This window comes from Neomonachus schauinslandi, chromosome 6 (genome assembly GCF_002201575.2).
Source record: "Neomonachus schauinslandi chromosome 6, ASM220157v2, whole genome shotgun sequence".
Classification (NCBI taxonomy): Eukaryota; Metazoa; Chordata; class Mammalia; order Carnivora; family Phocidae; genus Neomonachus; species Neomonachus schauinslandi.
Window position 1 is genome coordinate 144,740,773 of NC_058408.1, and position 20,228 is coordinate 144,761,000.

Genomic DNA, 20,228 nt, shown 5'->3' on the forward strand with positions numbered 1-20,228 from the left:
GTCTATGGTCCCAAAATTAACTCTAGCACCACTGGCAAAATCAGAAAGTGCAAATAAACTAAACAGTCCCTTCTGATTTTCCTTGCTTTCTTCAATACAATTTGAGTGCTTTAAGAAAACATGTTCGAAACTCCAGGTATGTCTGGGTAGCTCAGCTGGTTAAGCGTCTGACTCTTGATTTCTGCTCAGGTCATAATCTCAGGGTTATGTACTGGGCTCCGCACTGGGCTGGAGCCTGCTTACGATTCTCTCTCCCTCTCCTTGCCCCTCCCCCACCTTTCTCTCTTCTCTCTCTCTCTCTAAAAGAAAGGAAGGGAGGGAAGGAGGGAGGAAGAAACATATTCAAAACTCCTTATTTTTAAAATGACAATATAACACAATAACTGATTAGCTGCATTTCAGAAGAGCCTTTGTTTTATCAAAAGATTAGCAATAATGGATTTCACAACGGTGTTTTCTTAGAAGACATTAAAAAAATAGAGTCCAATTTATAATCACTAGATCCCATTCAACTTTCCTGAAAAAATTATTTTATTTTATAGAACAAGGGTTATGCAAATTTAGTGAACTAGCTCAAATACACTTATTTACATTTAGCCAGTAGATCACTGCATCTAATCCCCCCGCCCCCATACCCTCTAATTTCATCAACTTGAAAGGCATTTTTTTGGTTTAATTCACAGTTTTGAGGAGCTGCCTGGCATCACTTTAAGATGTGTATCCAAGCTCCCACGTGAACAATAATTTGCTTCGGACTGATAAGACCTACACAGACGGCAGGTGGAAAAAGGGCAGCTGAGAAAGTTCAAAGGGCACTAGTGTTGTTCCAGAGCTCTCCCGGGCACCTGCATCACAGGCTTCCATAAGCAGCTGTCACACGACAGATCTTCTTTATGAAGGGAACGTAACTTAGATCTGAATGTGACATGAGAACAGAGTTCTTGACACCAAGGCTCAGACCACTGCAGTAAACTGCTGTTGTCTGGTCAAAGAAATGATCTATGCAACTTAACATTAAGTAAGCAAAAAAGAAATTAAAAGAGGAAAACACAAATGGCATTTATTTAAATTTCCTCTAGTATACTCAAATCATGTTTAGAGTGAAATATTTTTTAGGGGCACCTGGGTGGCTCAGTCAGTTAAACAACCGACTCCTGGTTTCAGCTCAGGTCCTGATCTCATGGGTTGTGTGACTGAGCCCCATGCTGGGCTCTGAGCTCAGCGAGAGTCTGCTTGGATATTCTCTCCCTCTGCCCCTTTTCCCGCTCATACTCACTCTCTCTCTCTCAAATAAATAAATCTTTTAAAAAATTTATTTTTTAAAAGGCATCTTTGAGGGGTACCTGGGTGGCTCAGTCAGTTAAGCGTTCAACTCTTGATTTTGGCTCAGGTCATGATCTCAGGGCTGTGAGATGGAGCCCCACATTGGGCTCTATGCTCAACGGGGAGTCTGCTTGAGATTCTCTCTCTCCCTCTCCTCCCCATATCTCTCTCAAATAAATCATAAATAAATAAATACATGGCATCTTTGACTACATAATAAAATCAATGGACATAATATTTCAGTCCAGAGTTTGTCAAGGGATAGAAGCCTATAAGGTCACTTCTTTCTCAAAAGGCAGACACATCTGGAGAATCCAGACACTTGCTAGACAAAGATAGTTACAACAAACAAAACAAAAGTGAGTTATTTAAAAAATAAGGCATGCAATTGTATAGTTTGCTAAAATAGATGATAAACAATGAGATTATTGTATGATACCATAGAATACAATTTAGTTTCATTTTGGACGGTTTTCAGTTAACTAGCTAGGAGCATAATCTTTGGCATACCTGATCAGTAAAGTTACAAATTTAGGCCACAGTAAAATATAAAAATGTTAGACTCTTGACCAAGACAGTAAACCACTTATAAGAACATAAAGATCTGGGGCGCCTGGGTGGCTCAGTTGGTTAAGCGACTGCCTTCGGCTCGGGTCATGATCCTGGAGTCCCGGGATCGAGTCCCGCATCGGGCTCCTTGCTGAGCGGGGGGTCTGCTTCTCCCTCTGACCCTCCCCCCTCTCATGTGCTCTCTCTCTCTCTCATTCTCTCTCTCAAATAAATAAATAAAATCTTAAAAAAAAAAAAGAACATAAAGATCTGTGCTACAGTCCTCGGTCTAAATCTGTGGCAGCAGAGGACAGGAAAAGAACCAATTTGTCACTCTGCCAACAAACAAGTCACTTTTCTTATCCAAAGCCCATATATGCATGGATACACAGAATAAAACACAAAATGAAAACCACGTGCAAAACTGCTATCTTAGTTACTAATATCCCTGGAATTAAAAAACAGAAAGAGGCCTGTCAGCAACAGACCAGGAAAGCCCGGAAAGGTGGAACTGCCTCTAGAGAGAAACCAGTTCAAAACCTGTGCTAGTTTTTCCTGCCTATAGCCTAGTTCTCGCCTCTAGCCAAAACTTTCCTCAGGCTTTTGATGAGTGGGCCCACTATTCCAAACAGGCGACTTTCATCAGACAGGCTCAAAATATCCCATCTAGAGCCCCCACCTGACGCTGTCTAGGTCAATCAAATATGGCCACTCGGGACAGTAACGTGGCTGTGTCGGGCATGTTCCTTGGTCCGACCTCAGCGTTCAGGGCCAGGGATCACTGGATGTACCCACCACATACAGACAGTACCCACTGGTCAGCAAAGGACTCTCAATAACTACAACTGTGGGATGTCTACCGAGGAATTTAAAGAAGTCCTCCCAATGAAAGGTATACTCTAATATACCTGCCCATCCCAACCCCTTTCTACTACTAATCAGTTGTTTGCCTCATGAATACTGATTTAGAGCAACAGAGTCAGTGCAGGGATGAAATAAGACGATAAATGATAAGCATTTAGCACAATGCACGGACCAACAAATATTAATCACAGCAATCGCTGCTACCACTACTACATCTAAATCAGAAGTGGCGCAGAGCTGGAGTGAGAATCCGGGGCTTCCCCCCTCCCTCCTCGTCTCTTAGTTCTAGAACAAATTCAAAACTACTAGAGTACGTCACATGAGTAAAGATGAGTATTGTTTAGCACTTTTGTTTCAGCTGTGTGTTTGTGAGAAATGTGGAAATGGGAACACAGTAGAAAATCCATTTCTTACAGTGGACCACATTCAAGCATTTGGAAAACACTCTCCTAAACTACTTGGCCTCACCTGAAACTACAGTTTCAATCTTCTGATGTCAATAGTGAGAATGGGGAAGGTGGGTGAAAGAGCACAGCGTAGTGAAATCCAGCACAATTATGGTAAATGCTACAATGTTAATATGGTGCATATTACTTGGTGCTTCAGAATCATATACCTTACATTTATGTAATGCTTTCTAGTTTTTAAGCAGCGTGATCCGCACAAAAAAATCTTAAATGTTTGGAGGTCACAAAACATACTAGGATCCTTTCTCTGAGTGTTGAGTTTTATAAGTTCTTTATATATTTTGGACACTAAGCCTTTATCGGATATGTCATTTGCAAATATCTTCTCCCATTCCGTAGGTTGCCTACTAGTTTCGCTGACTGTTTCCTTCACTTGCAGAAGCTTTTTATTTTGATAAAGTCCCAACAGTTTATTCTTGCTTTTGTTTTCCTTGCCTCGGGAGGCATTTAGAAAGAAGCTGCTATGGCCAGTGTCAAAGAAGTTACTGCCTCTGTTCTCTTCTAGGATTTTTATGGTTTCAAGTCTCACATTTAGGTCTTTAATCCATTTTGAAATTATCTTTGTGTATGTTGGTGGGAATGCAAACTGGTGCAGCCACTCTGGAAAACAGTATAGAGGCTCCTCAAAAATAGAACTAAAAATAGTTCCTTAAAAATAGAACTACCCTATGATCCAGCAATTGCACCAGTAGGTATTTATCTAAAGAATACAAAAATACTAATTCAAAGGGATACATGCACCCTGATGTTTACAGCAGCATTATCTACAATAGTGAAATTGTGGAAACAGCCCAAGTGTCCATCAACTGATAAATGGATAAAGAAAATGTGGTGTATGGTAGATGTATCTACATACACAGTAGATCTGCCACGTGTACACACACACACACACACACAAATGCAATATTACAATGGCCAATCTGTGGAAACAGTCCAAATGTCCATCAACTGATGAAGGGGTAAGTGTGTGTGCAGGCGTGTGCATGTATACATCTACCACACTGCAATACTACTCAGTCATCAAAAAGAATGAAATCTTATCATTTGCAATGACACAGATGGAGCTAGAGAGTATTATGCTAAGCAAAGTAAGTCAGGCAGAGAAAGACAAATACTATATGATTTCATTCATATGTGGAATTTAAGAAATAAAATAAACAAGCAAAGGGTAAAAAAGAGAGGCAAACCAAGAAACAGATTCTTAACTATAGACAACAAACTGATGTTACCAGAGGGAGGTGGGTGGGGGGATATGGGTGAAGTAGGTGATGGGGATTAAGGAGGGCACTTGTGATGGGCACTGTGTGATGTATGGAAGTGTTGAATCACTATATTGTGTACCTGAAACTAATATAACACTGTATGTTAACTAATTGGAAATTTAAATAAAAACTTTAAAAAATTTAAAAAACCACACTAGGATTCTTAACTTTATGCAGTCTGAATTTCCCACTTCACAGATAATGAAACTGAGGCTGAGAACTTGTGACCTGCCTAAAGTCACAGAGCTAATGTGTGACAAAACGAGAGCCATTGTCTTTTTCTTTCTTTTTTTTTTTAAAGATTTTATTTATTTGACAGAGAGAGAGAGCAGGAACACAAGCAGGGGGAGTGGGAGAGGGAGAAGCAGGCTTCCCGCTGAGCAGGGAGCCCGATGCGGGCTTGATCCCAGAACACTGGGATCAGGGACTGAGCCGAAGGCAGATGCTTAACGACTGAGCCACCCACGCGCCCCAAGCCATTGTCTTTCTATTTCTACTTTAAATACGTTACTTGGCATTCACACTCCAGTTACCTGCTATTCTACGGTAGTAATGGTTAAGTATTAAGTATAAAGTTAATAGACTGATTTTGGAAGCTGTTAATGAAAAAAATCAGAAAATGCTATGAAAGATATTAAAAATTCAACTGAAAATAATATGACTCAACTCTTGATTTACGACAATGTAGTCAGTATGTAGATCAACATGACAACACTATCTGTTTAAAGATCTTTCTGTTGGCTAGGAATCAATGACATATCTTAAGACCTAAAAGCAATGCACATGACAGTCAAGATATAACCTTCTGGGCTTAAGTAACGCAAACTGCAGTGAGCAGACCAAGAAATTAGCTGAGGAAACACTTGGTCATGGGCTATGTGTCCACCTCTTTGGGATACTGAGTCACTGAAACTGCACTGTATATAGGCTCCGGTGTGTCTTTCAGCCTGGAAAAACTGAATTAAGAAGGAAAATGTTTGAGAATAAATACTATGGTACTAATAATGGTGTGGAGGAATGTGAGCATATTTGCCATTTTTGGTACTTATAATGTTTGATTGAACTGGGTCCATTAGAATAATAAACAGATCACTCTCATGATTTCATCTGTCATCTTAACAATAAACATTCCATCTTCAGTCCACAAACGTGGCAAATCTCTCCATTGTTTAGGTCTCTGAAGAAAGCTTTGTAGTTCCCAGTCTTGCAGTTGTCTTGGTAAATATATATATCTAAGTACTGAATATTCTTTTATGCTACTGTGAGTAGATTTTTTTTTAAAAATTCATTTTCCAATTGTTTGTTGCTAGTATGTGAAAATACAACTGATTTTTCATCTGCAAAGAGTGAGAGTTTGACTTCTTCTTTGCCAGTTTGTATGCCCTTTATTTCTTTTTGTTGTCTGATTGCTGTGGCTAGGACTTCTAATACTATGTTGAATAGCAGTGGTGATAGTGGACATCCCTGCCGCATTCCTGACCTTAGGGGGAAAGCTCTCAGTTTTTCCCCATTGAGAATGATACTCGCTGTGGGTTTTTCATAGATGGCTTTTATGATATTGAGGTATGTACCCTCTATCCCTATACTCTGAAGAGTTTTGATCAAGAAAGGATGCTGTACTTTGTCAAATGCTTGTTCTGCATCTATTGAGAGGATCATATGGTTCTTGTTCTTTCTTTTATTAATGTATTGTATCACATTGATTGATTTGCGGATGTTGAACCAACCTTGCAGCCCAGGGATAAATCCCACTTGGTCATGGTGAATAATCCTTTTAATGTACTGTTGGATCCTACTGGCTAGTATTTTGGTGAGAATTTTTGCATCCATGTTGATCAAGGATATTGGTCTGTAATTCTCCTTTTCGATGGGGTCTTTGTCTGGTTTGGGGATCAAGGTAATGGTGGTCTCATAAAACGAGTTTGGAAGTTTTCCTTTGCAGATGAGATGATACTTTATGTGGAAAACCCAAAAGACTCCACCCCAAAACTGCTAGAACTCATACAGGAATTCAGTAAAGTGGCTAGAACTCATACAGGAATTCAGTAAAGTGGCAGGATATAAAATCAATGCACAAAAATCAGTGGCATTGCTATACACCAACAAGACAGAAGAAAGAGAAATTAAGGAGTCAATCCCATTTACAATTGCACCCAAAACCATAAGATACCTAGGAACAAATCTAACCAAAGAGGCAAAGGATCTGTACTCAGAAAACTATAAAATACTCATGAAAGAAACTGAGGAAGACACAAAGAAATGGAAAAACATTCCATGCTCATGGATTGGAAGAACAAATATTGTGAAGATGTCAATGCTACCTAGAGCAATCTACACAGTCAAAGCAATCCCTATCAAAATACCATCCACTTTTTTCAAAGAAATGGAACAAATAATCCTAAAATTTGTATGGAACCAGAAAAGACCCCGCATAGCCAGAGGAATGTTGAAAAAGAAAAGCAAAGGTGGCGGCATCATAATTCCGGACTTCAAGCTCTACTACAAAGCTGTCATCATCAAGACAGTATGGTACTGGCACAAAAACAGAAACATAGTTCAATGGAACAGAATAGAGAGCCCAGAAATGGACCCTCAACTCTGTGGTCAACTAATCTTCGACAAAGCAGGAAAGAAAGTCCAATGGAAAAAAGACAGTCTCTTCAACAAATGGTGTTGGGAAAATTGGACAGCCACATGCAGAAGAATGAAACTGGACCATTTCCTTACACCACAAAAATAGACTCAAAATGGTTGAAAGACCTAAATGTGAGACAGGAGTCCATCAACATCCTAAAGGAGAACACAGGCAGCAACCTCTTTGATCTCAGCCGCAGCAACTTCTTCCTAGAAACATCACCAAAGGCAAGGGAAGCAAGGGCAAAAATGAACTATTGGGACTTCATCAAGACAAAAAGCTTTTGCACAGCAAAAGAAACAGTCAACAAAACCAAAAGACAACCGACGGAATGGGAGAAGATATTTGCAAATGATATATCAGATAAAGGGCTAGTATCCAAAATCTATAAAGAACTTCTTAAACTCAACACCCAAAGAACAAATGATCCAATCAAGAAATGGGCAGAAGACATGAACAGACATTTTTCCAAAGAAGACATCCAAATGGCCAACAGACACATGAAAAAGTGCTCAACATCGCTCGGCATCAGGGAAATCCAAATCAAAACCTCAATGAGGGGCACCTGGGTGGCTCAGTTGGTTAAGCGACTGCCTTCGGCTCAGGTCATGATCCTGGAGTCCCGGGATCGAGTCCCGCATCGGGCTCCCTGCTCAGCGGGGAGTCTGCTTCTCCCTCTGACCTTCCTCCTTCTCATGCTCTCTGTCTCTCATTCTCTCTCTCTCTCTCAAATAAATAAATAAAATCTTTAAAAAAAAAAAAAAACCTCAATGAGATACCACCTCACACCAGTCAGAATGGCTAAAATTAACAAGTCAGGAAGCGACAGATGTTGGCAGGGATGTGGAGAAAGGGGAACCCTCTCCTACACTGTTGGTGGGAATGCGAGCTGGTGCAGCCACTCTGAAAAACAGTATGGACGTTCCTCAAAAAGTTGCAAATAGAGCTACCATATGACCCAGCAATTGCACTACTGGGTATTTACCCCAAAGATACAAAAGTAGGGATCCGAAGGGGTACGTGCACCCCAATGTTTATAGCAGCAATGTCCACAATAGCCAAACTGTGGAAAGAGCCAAGATGTCCATCGACAGAAGAATGGATAAAGAAGATGTGGTATATATATACAATGGAATATTATGCAGCCATCAAAAGGAATGAAATCTTGCCATTTGCAATGACGTGGATGGAACTGGAGGGTATTATGCTGAGCGAAATAAGTCAATTAGAGAAAGACATGTATCATATGACCTCACTGATATGAGGAATTCTTAATCTCAGGAAACAAACTGAGGGTTGCTGGAACGGTGGGGGGTGGGAGGGATGGGGTGGTTGGGTGATAGACATTGGTGAGGGTATGTGCTATGGTGAGCGCTGTGAATTGTGTAAGACTGTTAAATCATAGACCTGTACCTCTGAAACACATAATACGTTATATGTTAAAAAAAAAAAAAGAAGATAGCAGGAAGGAAAAAATGAAGGGGGGGAATCGGAAGGGGAGACGAACCAGAAGAGACTATGAACTCAGAAACAAACTGAGGGTTCCAGAGGGGAGGAGTGTGGGGGGATGGGTTAGCCCAGTGATGGGTATTAAGGAGGGCATGTACTGCATGGAGCACTGGGTGTTATAAGCAAACAATGAATCATGGAACACTACATCAAAAACTAATGATGTAATGTATGGTGATTAACATAACATAATAAAAAAATACAATTGATTTTTGTATATAAGCCTCACATCCTGCTACCTTGCTAAAATTTATTTACTAGTTCCAGTAGTTGATTAGTACACTTCTGAAAATTTTCTACGTAAACAAAAATTTATGTCTCCAACAGGAAATGCATAGTTAAATAACAGATTTAGACTTGTGACTTCCAAACTAAGTAAAAATTTAGGTTTGTTACATCTATAAATTTATTACATTTATATGAGTATTTTTATCAGACAACTGAATTAAGAAACTGAGTAATTACATTTATAAAAGAATTTAAAAATGTTGAAAGAAATTTAATTAGCCTTTTATAAATGCAAACATTATTCAAAAGCACCTTAAAAAATGATTGCCAAAATGTGCAAAACTTGCACACTGAAAATAAGATTTATAATCTGAGTTTAAATGTCTAAAGAAGAAAAAAACGTTACTTTAATAGACTATCACTGTAATGAATAATAATTTCTAAAATTAAAGTGAACCTTGGCATTGCCTTTCGTGCAAACGAAAATCATGCTCACAGGCACCTAAAACTTACTATTCAACAGCTGATACCAGTATACCCACAGATTTGAAAACTTAATATATAAATCTTTAAAAGCTGAGATAAACCAGTCTTCAAAAATTGCAAGTTGTCGTTTTTTAGTGGGTTGTGAAATCAATATAGTGGGTCAAGACAGCTTTTCTTTTTTTTTTAATAAAATAGTAAAGCAAATGGAGTGTATCACATCTAATGAGGATAAATACTAGTTCATGAAACTCTGGTTTCAATTTCGTATCTCTACAGATAGACACAATACTTGCGCGCATGCATGTGTAAAAGTGCTATGTACTAGGTGGAGACACAAATTGTATTTTTTCCGAGTTGTAGTTAAAATTGTGAGAAAAAAGCAAACATAGATGCCCTCAAGATCACTATCTATACAAAATGAGGTTTTTCTAAAAAACAGTACTCTATTTATTCTCTATCACATACTGATGCACGGGAGGCACTTCATCCGATATTGACGTTATTGGGTTATTGGGGGCTAGCAGTCTTAGCATTATTTGGTAAATGAAAAGGGGCTTCATTTAGGGACATCACCACTCTTACATCTAAATGGCAGCAAGGAATGGAAATCTCTGGCAGGTCCATCTCTGCTACACAACGTGGTACCAAATGCGGCTGTCATCCTGGTTACTTCAGTCTTCTTTAACAAGCCAACCTTAATTCTACTTTAGCTCCCCAAACCCCAGGCCACAACTTGCCATGACTCTGAAACTGTAAAATTGGATACTCTTTCTTCTCTGGATGCCGTTTCCTATCCTTGCGGCTGGTTCAGTCAGCCCGTCACCCTGGTTTTCAAAGACGACCTGTCCTGTGACCCTTTCTATGACATTTTCCTCCATTTGTCCCATCTTAGGTTCCTTTCTAACTGCATTCAGATGCCACTACCGTATTTCAACCATTTCCTTGTCAACAGCCTTAAATTCTTGCCCTTTCACGGCAACAAACAGCCTGACAACAAGACAACTGTCTGCCTTCTCCAGGCTGCTAGAGAAGCATCCCATCTACACAATCACCCTAGCTGATTTTTTTTTTTTTAAGTTTTATTTAAGTAATCTCTACCCCTCCTACATGGGACTCGAACTCACGACCCTGAGATCAAGAAGCACATGCTCTTCCAACAGAGCCAGCCCAGCACCCCTCACCCTCACTGATTTTGACAAGGACTGGCAATCGGCTCTGTCTCCCATTCTTATCCTGCCACCATCCCCGTCACTAGTACCTACTTCAGATGCAAAACAAAAGGCATCAGATGAGAAAGTGTTCAACCTGCTGCCCCCACACCAATCTATTTATCTTCACTTGCACTGAGCCTTTCCTCACCCTCTCCTACAAGAGACAAGGCGTCCTTACTATCTAAGGCTCATCTTCCCATCTGCGTGCTTGATTTTTCTTGTCCTTCATGCCAGAGACCCTGATATATTGATTTCCACCCCTCTTCTGTTTTCCCTAATCTTTCTCTGCCCTAACTCCCTTTGAAAATGCTCAAGTCTCTCTCAGTTTTGAAGGCCTTCTGTCATCAGATTTACCTTTCTCATTAGTGTCTTCAAAATTCAAATTTGATTATGTCACCTTAACTTGTACTTTGTTGTTTTTTTTCAAGATTTTATTTATTTACTTGAGAGAGAGTGACAGACAGAGAGAGAAGGGGCAGGGAGATGGGCAGGAGAGGGAGAAGCAGACTCCCTGCTGAGTGGGGAGCCCAACATGGGGCGTGATCCCAGGACTCTGTGATCATGACCTGAGCCAAAGGCAGACGCTTAACCGACTGAGCCACACAGGCACCCCTTCTACTCAGTTTTTAAGCCTTGACACTATTTCATTCTCCCCTGAGCTAAGACAGGTCTTGCTGAGATCCTCCAAAGGTGCTTCTCAAGCCCTGTCAGCAGAATCAGATGCTGCTACTACCCCCCAGCTCTTGAACATGCTTCTTTTAACTTCTGTGACCCTCCACTCTTTTCGCTTCTCCTGACCTCTTTGGTCTCTAATGGGGCTTTTCTTCATCTACTCAGTCATCCATGGTGGGGTTCCTCAGGGTTCCCGCCTCGGACCACTGTTCTTCACTGCAAGCAACCGCACTCCCTCATGAGGCTCCTGTGCACGCGCTAGTGCCTCCTTCCCAGGTCCTTCATCAGTGTCAGGTCTGTATGTCCAGCTGCCTCCGCGACACCACTGTTCATGTCTCCAAACACCCGCAACTCAGCATGTCCAAGCTGCACTCACCAGTCCTCTCCTTCTCCCCCAAATCAGCTCCCCCTTCCATGTTCCTCATTTCAGAAATGAAGAGTCAGTGTTAACTCTGTTCGTGTCAGAACCTAAACAACTCTCTTGACAACTCTCTTCCTTCACCCTACAATTAACTGGCCAGTTCTGTGTACCCCAGCTCCTGAATATCCTTAGCATCTGTTCACTCCTGTCCCAGTCCCAACTGTTACCACCCTAGTCCAGGCCACCATCATCCTTGCTTAGAGTACCATATGCAAAACCCTCCTAATTAGTCTTCTTACCGCCAGTCTTAACTGAGTCCTGGTCATTCTCCACATGTGGAGTAGAAATGACAGACCTGCTGATGTCACTCTGGTACTTAAAACCCTTTCCTGGCCTTCCAGTGTTTTCAAGAGAAACATCAGAAGTCCTTATAATGATTAGCAAAGTTCTTCACTAGCCAGCTGCATCTCCCCCACCTAGCCCAGCACGCCCGGCCTCCCCCACTCACCAAACTCTAGCTGTGCCTTCTGCCCCCTTCTGAATATGCTCTTGCATTCCCTGAAGCTCTTGCATTCCCTCCCTTTACAAATTCTAACAGATCGCTTCATCCGAGAAGCATTCCCTGCCCTCCCACACCCTGTCCAAAACTGGGCTGAGGACCCTCCCATGTGGACTAACTGCATCTTCTATCTCCTCCAATATGCCACTAACTACAATTCACTGAAACTGCTGGGGAACTGTCTGCATCCTCCACTAAGCTCCTGGAGGGCCGAGATGAGTAATTTACATCTCCATCATAAAGCATAATACTGGCTGGATAAATACTTGAATGAATGATTTTATGAATTATTCACATTTTTTATTCTAATTCTTGGCTGGCTCCTCCAACTATTTCAAATTAAACTAGCTTATTTTTTTTCCCCTAAAGTCCACTACTTTCTCATGCTTGTGGTCCTTACTCTGTCTGCCCCAATGCAACAGACAGGGTCAGCTGACACTAGGGACATGCCATCTCAGTACTTCTTCTACATTAGACACTGCTTGGGCATGGCCACTTATCCCCCTTATCTGTGACTCACACCATCACTACAGTGCACAGGTTCCGTGAAGGGTAGATGGGCAAGGTCTGTCTTGCTTCCTCCCTTTCAGATGCAGCAGCCTGATCTCCACTTGGACATGTGCAAACGCAAAATGCAGAGACATTAACACCCAGTGAGACCGTCATCAGCCAGGGGACAGTGAAAGCCAGGGGACACATACGTCTTCCTGTGGTTCTTCAGGCAGCCAATTCTGAGACATCCCTGACGGTTTCTCAAGGGACTGAACTCCAGTCATTGAAGTGCTGGTCTGCACCGTGCACACACACCATTATCTTTTCCTCTTTCCTTCCCTAGTTCACTCTCTCCAGTCCCCAACTCCTGCTCCCGGGACTGCAAGCCCGTTTCAGGATCTGCTTCTGGAGGGAAAGCAGGCTAAGTGTCTCTTCGCATCAGAATTTTGACTCTTGTTTTCTTATTTTGATAGGGGTTAGTAAAGCAGGTAGCTTTACTTCTTTCCTGATTGTCAACATGTCTTTCCTATTTTCAGACAAATTTCATTTTATTATCAGTGAACACTCCACAGAAGCATGAACAAGTCAAGTCTCCCATAAATGATGTCTATTTCAAATGAATGGCAGCTAGGAAAATACATTTCTTACAAGAACAGGAATTCTACCCCAGTTTCCATGTTTATATTAAAAACATTTTGCTAGCATCACATAAAAGAACACTTATTATAAAATAAACAGACCTTCTCATACCTTCATTTTATAGCTTGCTTATTTTTCTGCCGAGAGACTGAATATTAACAGATAGAAAAGAGAATCTAAACAGTTTAAAAATACCTTTCAGACAAAGGCAGCGACTTCATTCTTATATTGAAGCTGGGTGTGAATAATAAAAGAAACCTCTGGATTGTTATGTTTGTTTTTGGGTCAGTTCCTCCAATAGCTAGTAGACACTGTATTATGACTAGCAAATGATGCAGGTTCCAAAATACAGCACCAAAATATAGCACCAACTATCCTTCAAGATTTTTTTTCAATTAAGCTAATGATTCATGTTCTGTTACTACAGAGGCACAAGTTAAATCAAGAATATTTACTGATAATTCACAAGATAGGAAAACGTTCAATTAATTGCACATTATTTAGGGCTGATGATAAGCTTGATTGACATTCTGGGATATGATCTTTTGCCCCTTCTTTCCTTATTTAATCTTTGATCATTCCATCAACTGTCAGAGATCATTCAATTTTTTGGCTAAGCAAAGATTATAAATTCTCTACTTTTATCACATCAAAGTTTTTAAATTTTTAAAATTTGTTTAAAACCAGAATGTGCAGAAATCATCAATGCTTAAAGAATTTCAATGCTCTTTGGGTAGTAATAAATTTTACTTTCATTACAAGAAAGTATCCCTGTGAAAGAGTTACATGTCTTCTCAAAAATTTGTAAGGTACCTAGATCAGAGTATTAAAAGAATTCTATTGTTATTATATATCAGTGATAGTAATCTTATTTTTATAAAAAAGCATGTGAAATCCACACCTTCCAGCTCCAATACATAAGTACATACTCCATTTATAATACATTTAATGCCTAGAATTAAGATGCCACAAAGCTTCCTAACAAATAAAAACAAGTCTTTTAAATACTATGTAGTTGCCCCAGGTATTATGGTGCACAGACTGAACTACACCTCCTCTATGTTAAGATTCACATTTTTACACATTCTGACATTTCTAAAACCCAGACGCATCTTAAAACTGATGGAGTCATAGTCTAATTAGCAACATTTTTCCTGTCTTAATAGTACATCAAATAAAGGACTTAAAATTGACGATGGCTCACGTTCAACAGGACATCATTCATCCAGCACTTAGACAACAGATATGGGCTTTATTTTTATTCTTTACCTGACATTTTGGACAACCTCTTCATTATATAAAAAATGTTAGTTTTTTGGGCGCCTGAGTGGCTCAGTTGGTTAAGCGACTGCCTTCAGCTCAGGTCGTGATCCTGGAGTCCCGGGACTGAGTCCCGCATTGGGCTCCCTGCTCAGCAGGAAGTCTGCTTCTCCCTCTGACGCTCCCCCATCTCATTCTCTCTCTGTCTCTATCTCATTCTCTCTCTCAAATAAATAAATAAAATCTTTAAAAAAAAAAAATGTTAGCTTTTTATTCAAACAAACAAAGCAGCGCTGCAAGACGCCACACAGTAGAGTCAGGCTGAACGAGCATTTTATAGACATGTTCTGAAGCATCATGATCGTTTCCAGCTTGCTGGATGGAATGATTTCAAAATGATTATTATGTATTACAGGATTAATTAAAAACTGGGTGATTATAAAAGGGAATTATTTACTTAAAAAATTTATTCCATAAGAAAAGACAAAGGGATCAGAGAAGTATTTCTTGAACAGCTAAATGGAAACCTCAAGTCTGCTTCAAACTTTTTCAGAACTATTTCAGTCTGCCTCCAGCCAGGGCTCTGACAATTTTCAGTCATTGGCTCACTGCTCATGCATGCCTTTTTGAGCAAAGACTGGCTGGTAGAAATTTGTAAAGCAGTATTTTTAAAATTTCTCTCATGTAAGACTGGCTTTAAGATACTCAAAAATGAGAACAGTAGTTGCAACTGTTGAAGTTTACCTCAGTAAGTCCGTTGCACATTTTTCAATAGAAAATGCAAATACTAAAATGTTATAATACTTCAGTGGTACTCACAAATACCATAGGAAAGCCTTGTTTTCTTGCTCCTTACTGTCCTCCTGAAAACACCATGTCAACTAGGGAAACCTAGTTTCTAATTTTTACAACAGGAGTTGTATTAGTGCAGCGTATGTAGTGTAGCTTCATGTTAGCGCTACACTAACACCTGGATAAGAAAGGCTATCTTTGAAAAACAGGTTAAGTGGGAAAAGATAGAAATAACATAATGAAGTCATATTTTCATGTGGATAGAGAGTAAACTGAAAAATTAGAAGACTGTAACTTTTGGGGCACCTGGGTGACTCAGACGGTTAAGCGTCTGCCTTCGGCTCAGGTCATGATCCCAGGGTCCTGGGATCGAGCCCCGCGTCGGGCTCCCTGCTCAGTGGAGAGCCTCCTTCTCCCTCTGCCTGCCACTTCCCCTGCTTGTGCTCGCTCTCTCTGACAAATAAAATCTTTAAAAAAAAAAAAAAAGACTGTAACTTTTTATATTTTCCACATCAAAACACATTCTCCAGAGTCACCAAATATAAAAGCCATATTTCCAAAGACACTGGTTCTCTCTCCACCTGGCTACACATCCCAGGACCACCATCTTCACTGGCAACAAAGAATATATGTTTACTAAGTATCCAACCTCAAAGCCAGCTTAATTCTATACCTATAATAAAGAAAGACACTGTCCACTTAATTATAAGTTACCACTGCAGCACATTTTTAGGGGCCTTTGGAAGTTCTGGTAAATCTGCCTTCTCATTATGTATTATTTCCCAGTGATCAGGGTGACACTGTGGCTAAGGTATGCTCTTTTGAGGAACCATGAACACAGTATTCAGAAAGTGATACCAGACTTGGAGAAACCAGGTGAGCAAATACAGGTCAGAGCTCTTTCTGAACCTGATTATTTCGCACACGGTCAGAGTGGGACCTGCTTTTTCCATGGGCACATGGGACAGAGACTACAAAAATATAGAAAAATGCCAGGGAACCATGCCGGCAAGAAAGAAGAATGGAGTAAAGAGACCGATGAAACAACATAAAATAACAGACTGGAGCCTTGGAACTTCAGGGGATCAAACCAGAAGAAAGCTCCTTACACTTGGATTTTCATTAACTGGCTGGGAAGAGGTAAAATGTCCTAGAAATTCTCTAACCTGGGTAAATGCATAAAGCACTAAGATAAAATTAGATGCCATTATTTTTATGGTAAATTTAAACTCCATATCCTTACTAATATTATGACTTAAAACAAATTAGAAAATTTCTTACAAACATTTCAAAGTATGTACAGAAAAGAGGAAGTGAAATCTAGACTAATCTGTGGTAAAAACGACTATATTGCTATAATTATCAGTAGAGACAGAATAAAGACCATTCTAATTAGCTCCTTTGAAGTCAATACTAAAAAGAGCTACTTACAAAAATGAGAGAGCAATATTTGAACTAAAATTATTTTAAATCTCTGATTAAAAACAAGTATTCGCTGGTATTTTTCCCAATAAATGACATCTGAGGGGGTCAATGACGAAAAATTCCATCATGTTCTGAGGATCAGCTGAGGTCACCCAGGAGGAACCACAGGATACTTGAAAATACTGTATGCTCGGTGAAGTTGTCATTTGTTATAAATCTAGAAGCAAAAGGATTTTACTACCAACAAGAAATAGTACAACACCTGTACAACATTAAGAGTCAAATCAAATCATAATTTATCACGGTTCTAGAACCAACTCCAAAACATCTGGTTTACTCCGTCAAGGCCATCTGTAAATATACGTGTTGGACACAGCCTATCGCCCAATTACTGGCATTTGTCCGCTGAAGCCCCAGATCAGTGGTCAAATAGTGTTTTGCCTTACTAAAAGGAAGAAGCAACACAGAGCATTCAGTAAAAACAATAACAAAAGTGTGAAGGATGACTCCTGCTGTTTTTTAAAAAATGTACACAGAGGTATGCAGAGAAAAAAGCATCGGACGGAGAGCATAAAGACACTGACAGTGATTACTGCTGTACAGAGAGATGAGAGGGTCATTTCAATTTCTTCTTACCAGTGGTTTTATGCATTTGGATAAATCTACTACTATTCGCAGTAAACATTTTTAAAAGATAATTTAAAACAAGAAAAGCAAAATGTAACTGTGATGAAGAATTTTTGAATTCTATACCTACCTATCAATTTAATAAGCAATCTAACAGATTTTTACTTAAAAATCAAGTGAGAACCTTCTAAAATCCTTTCTTTAGAGTCAGCAGAGGTCCTAAATTCAAAAACAAAAGACCAATTCGTGAACAAAGGGACGTCTTTAGAATTTTTCACATGGCTTCTGTTTGTCAGCCCCTCCCTCCCCCGCCACCATACATTAAAGCAGTAAATACAACAGGTTTTTATCATTCTGCAGACTTCCTAATTAAGTAAATAACCATATACCCCAAACCTCCAAAATGTGGGAGGTGGGGGAGGGGGAGGTCAAGGGCAGGGAGGAATAGGATTTCCAGAGGCTTACATCAATTCAGGATAGAGGGAAATGTAATTTTTCTTACAAGTGGCCCCGATGCACCTTGTAGCCAAGCTCTGTTTTACAGGGACCTGTGGTGATCAGCTGTGCCTTCTGCAGAGCAATTTAACTACTGAAAAGCTGGGAGGAGAAACAAGATTTAGTGGGGGGAAAAAAGCACCATGCCGACTAACAATGGTGTCCATATTAAGCTCTGTATTTTGTTTGGGTCACGTAAGAGCAAAACTGGCCCAAGAGAAGAGAATAGTTTCTCACAGATTGCCATTTAAATCTCAAATGACCATGTTTCACAGCATGCTCAATACACTCCAGCATGTAACTGCATTTTAATTTCCTAAAACCACAGGATAGAAGTCTGATTTCAAATAGTGTCTGGACTGTGATATTCAATACTGATAAAACTGTATGATGTTCTCTTGAAAGTTGCAAAGATTCAGCATACGGAAAAGGATCTTCCTTTTCTTTGAAGCACTATTCTTGGAGAAATTTACTCCTCTGACTTTTGTAAATGAATTCTAAACAATGAATATTAAGAGCTAAAGCTTGTGCCGTAAGAAAGGTAATTTAATAGGTTACAGGAGGAGAGCATGCTACATACTCTTCACTCACCACGGGGTCACACCATCGAAACGAGACTTCAAATTTTGCCATGAAATGCTCATTTATACTTACTTTGGAAAATAAATTTAGAACCTAGTAACATGAATGAATCTTTACTTGAATGTCCATTCGGTGCATGGAAAGATTCAGTTACCTTTTCAACTTTATAGAACAGGGAGAGCCTGTGATGGCCTTAGTTTCCAGGTATTATATAAAAGAAGGAAACTTTAAAACAGATCAAAAAGGAAAGAAAAAGGGGAAGGTGAAACTGTGTCTTAAGTTTGGGAGTCAGAAACCAACTCATGATCATATTATTTAGTTGGAAGGAACTTACAAATTTTTGTATATGAACATGAAATGATGCAGCGAACATGGTTAGCAGTTTTCACCATGAGGGAATGGCTCTGAGCCACCCTGGAGAAAATTTGCTAAAAGGGGAAAAAAATAGTTTTTGAAGGGACAGTGGATTAAGTATATGCTTTCCCCTAAACTACTTATTATTGCTTTTCCTTTTGAGCCTGACTCAAACCCTAGTTGACAAATTCAATAGGTCTGCTTTTAAGCAACACATCTGTTTGATCAGTCAGGTGTAATTTTACTTAGAAACAAAGAATGGAATCCTGAAGGTGCAAGAACTATAAAGCCATGGTTGCTCTATGAACCTAAATATCTAGGAAACCTGGGGGTGACCTTGGGGTGCCTGGCCTAGGAGTCAGGTGGGTCCCAAGGCCACATCTTCATCAGATTCTAAGCTATCATCATGTGTAAGAAGTGCCCCCTCTTGATTTCATAACAGCTTTTCAAGGAGATACCAAAATACAATGGAACATGAGCCAATTTTTTTGTAAGAAAAAACCTGACTTATGCAGGGAAAATGCACATCCTAGAACAGAAGAAATTACTGCATTTCTTCTCTTGTCCCTTTTGTCTTCCTATCTGATTTTTCCATTTACTCCCTTCCCCTCCCCTGGCCTTTCCACTTCTCTTTTCTGATTTTTTTTCCAAGCTTAGACCATAGATGACTAGATAAAAAATATTTTATTCTTAATTGCGCATCAGGCATCTCCTCTGGTGGGCTGGGAGGAGTCATAACTCAGTGAAGCACACAGGGGAACACCCAGGAACTTCAGTCGGAGGAAGAACACGCAGGGGAACTTGATGCAACCCATCACGAGAGCATCACAACTCACACGTGATGAACAAAGCCGCAGCAGAACGCAGGCGGGGTGAGGAGGGCTGTGTAGAGGGAGACTGCGGTAAACTGAGGGGGCGTCTAGACAAAAGGGAGGTGAGTAGAACTGCACATTTTTTTGGAGACAAGAATCAGACCAAATAAAGGCAGATGCAGACGAAAGCCTGTGGTACAGTATAGCGGATCCAGTGTGCTCATTTGCCTAGCAGCCACCAACTCAGCAATAATACAGGACTATTCTCAGCATGTTTGTCTTACTTTGATCCTCATTACAGCTCAATAAGGTAGGTTCTGTTATTATCTTAATTTTGAAGGCCAGGAAGATGATAAAATTGCCTAAGGGCCAAAACTGACAGGCTGATGATGGAGCCAGGATGCAAACGCAGGAAGTCTGACCCCGGGGCTATACTTTTACTACAGTCTGTGCCTACTACTAGTGCACAGAGTATCCAAATGGGGAATACTAAGGAGATCAAATAGGGCTAGGGCTCTACTGCATAGGAGGTGGAAGAAGGGACAAAAAAGGAGAGGCACCAGAGATGTATGAAAAAAGGCAACAAGTATTCTCACACACACACACACACACACACACACGAAG

The 20,228-nt window shown here is 40.1% G+C and overlaps 1 protein-coding gene across 3 annotated transcripts in view; it reads right to left on the reverse strand.

The window, feature by feature from the left end:
* The window catches only part of ATE1 (arginyltransferase 1), a 165,630-nt gene that overhangs the window by 26,128 nt on the left and 119,274 nt on the right, over positions 1-20,228 (reverse strand). The window lies entirely within an intron of this gene.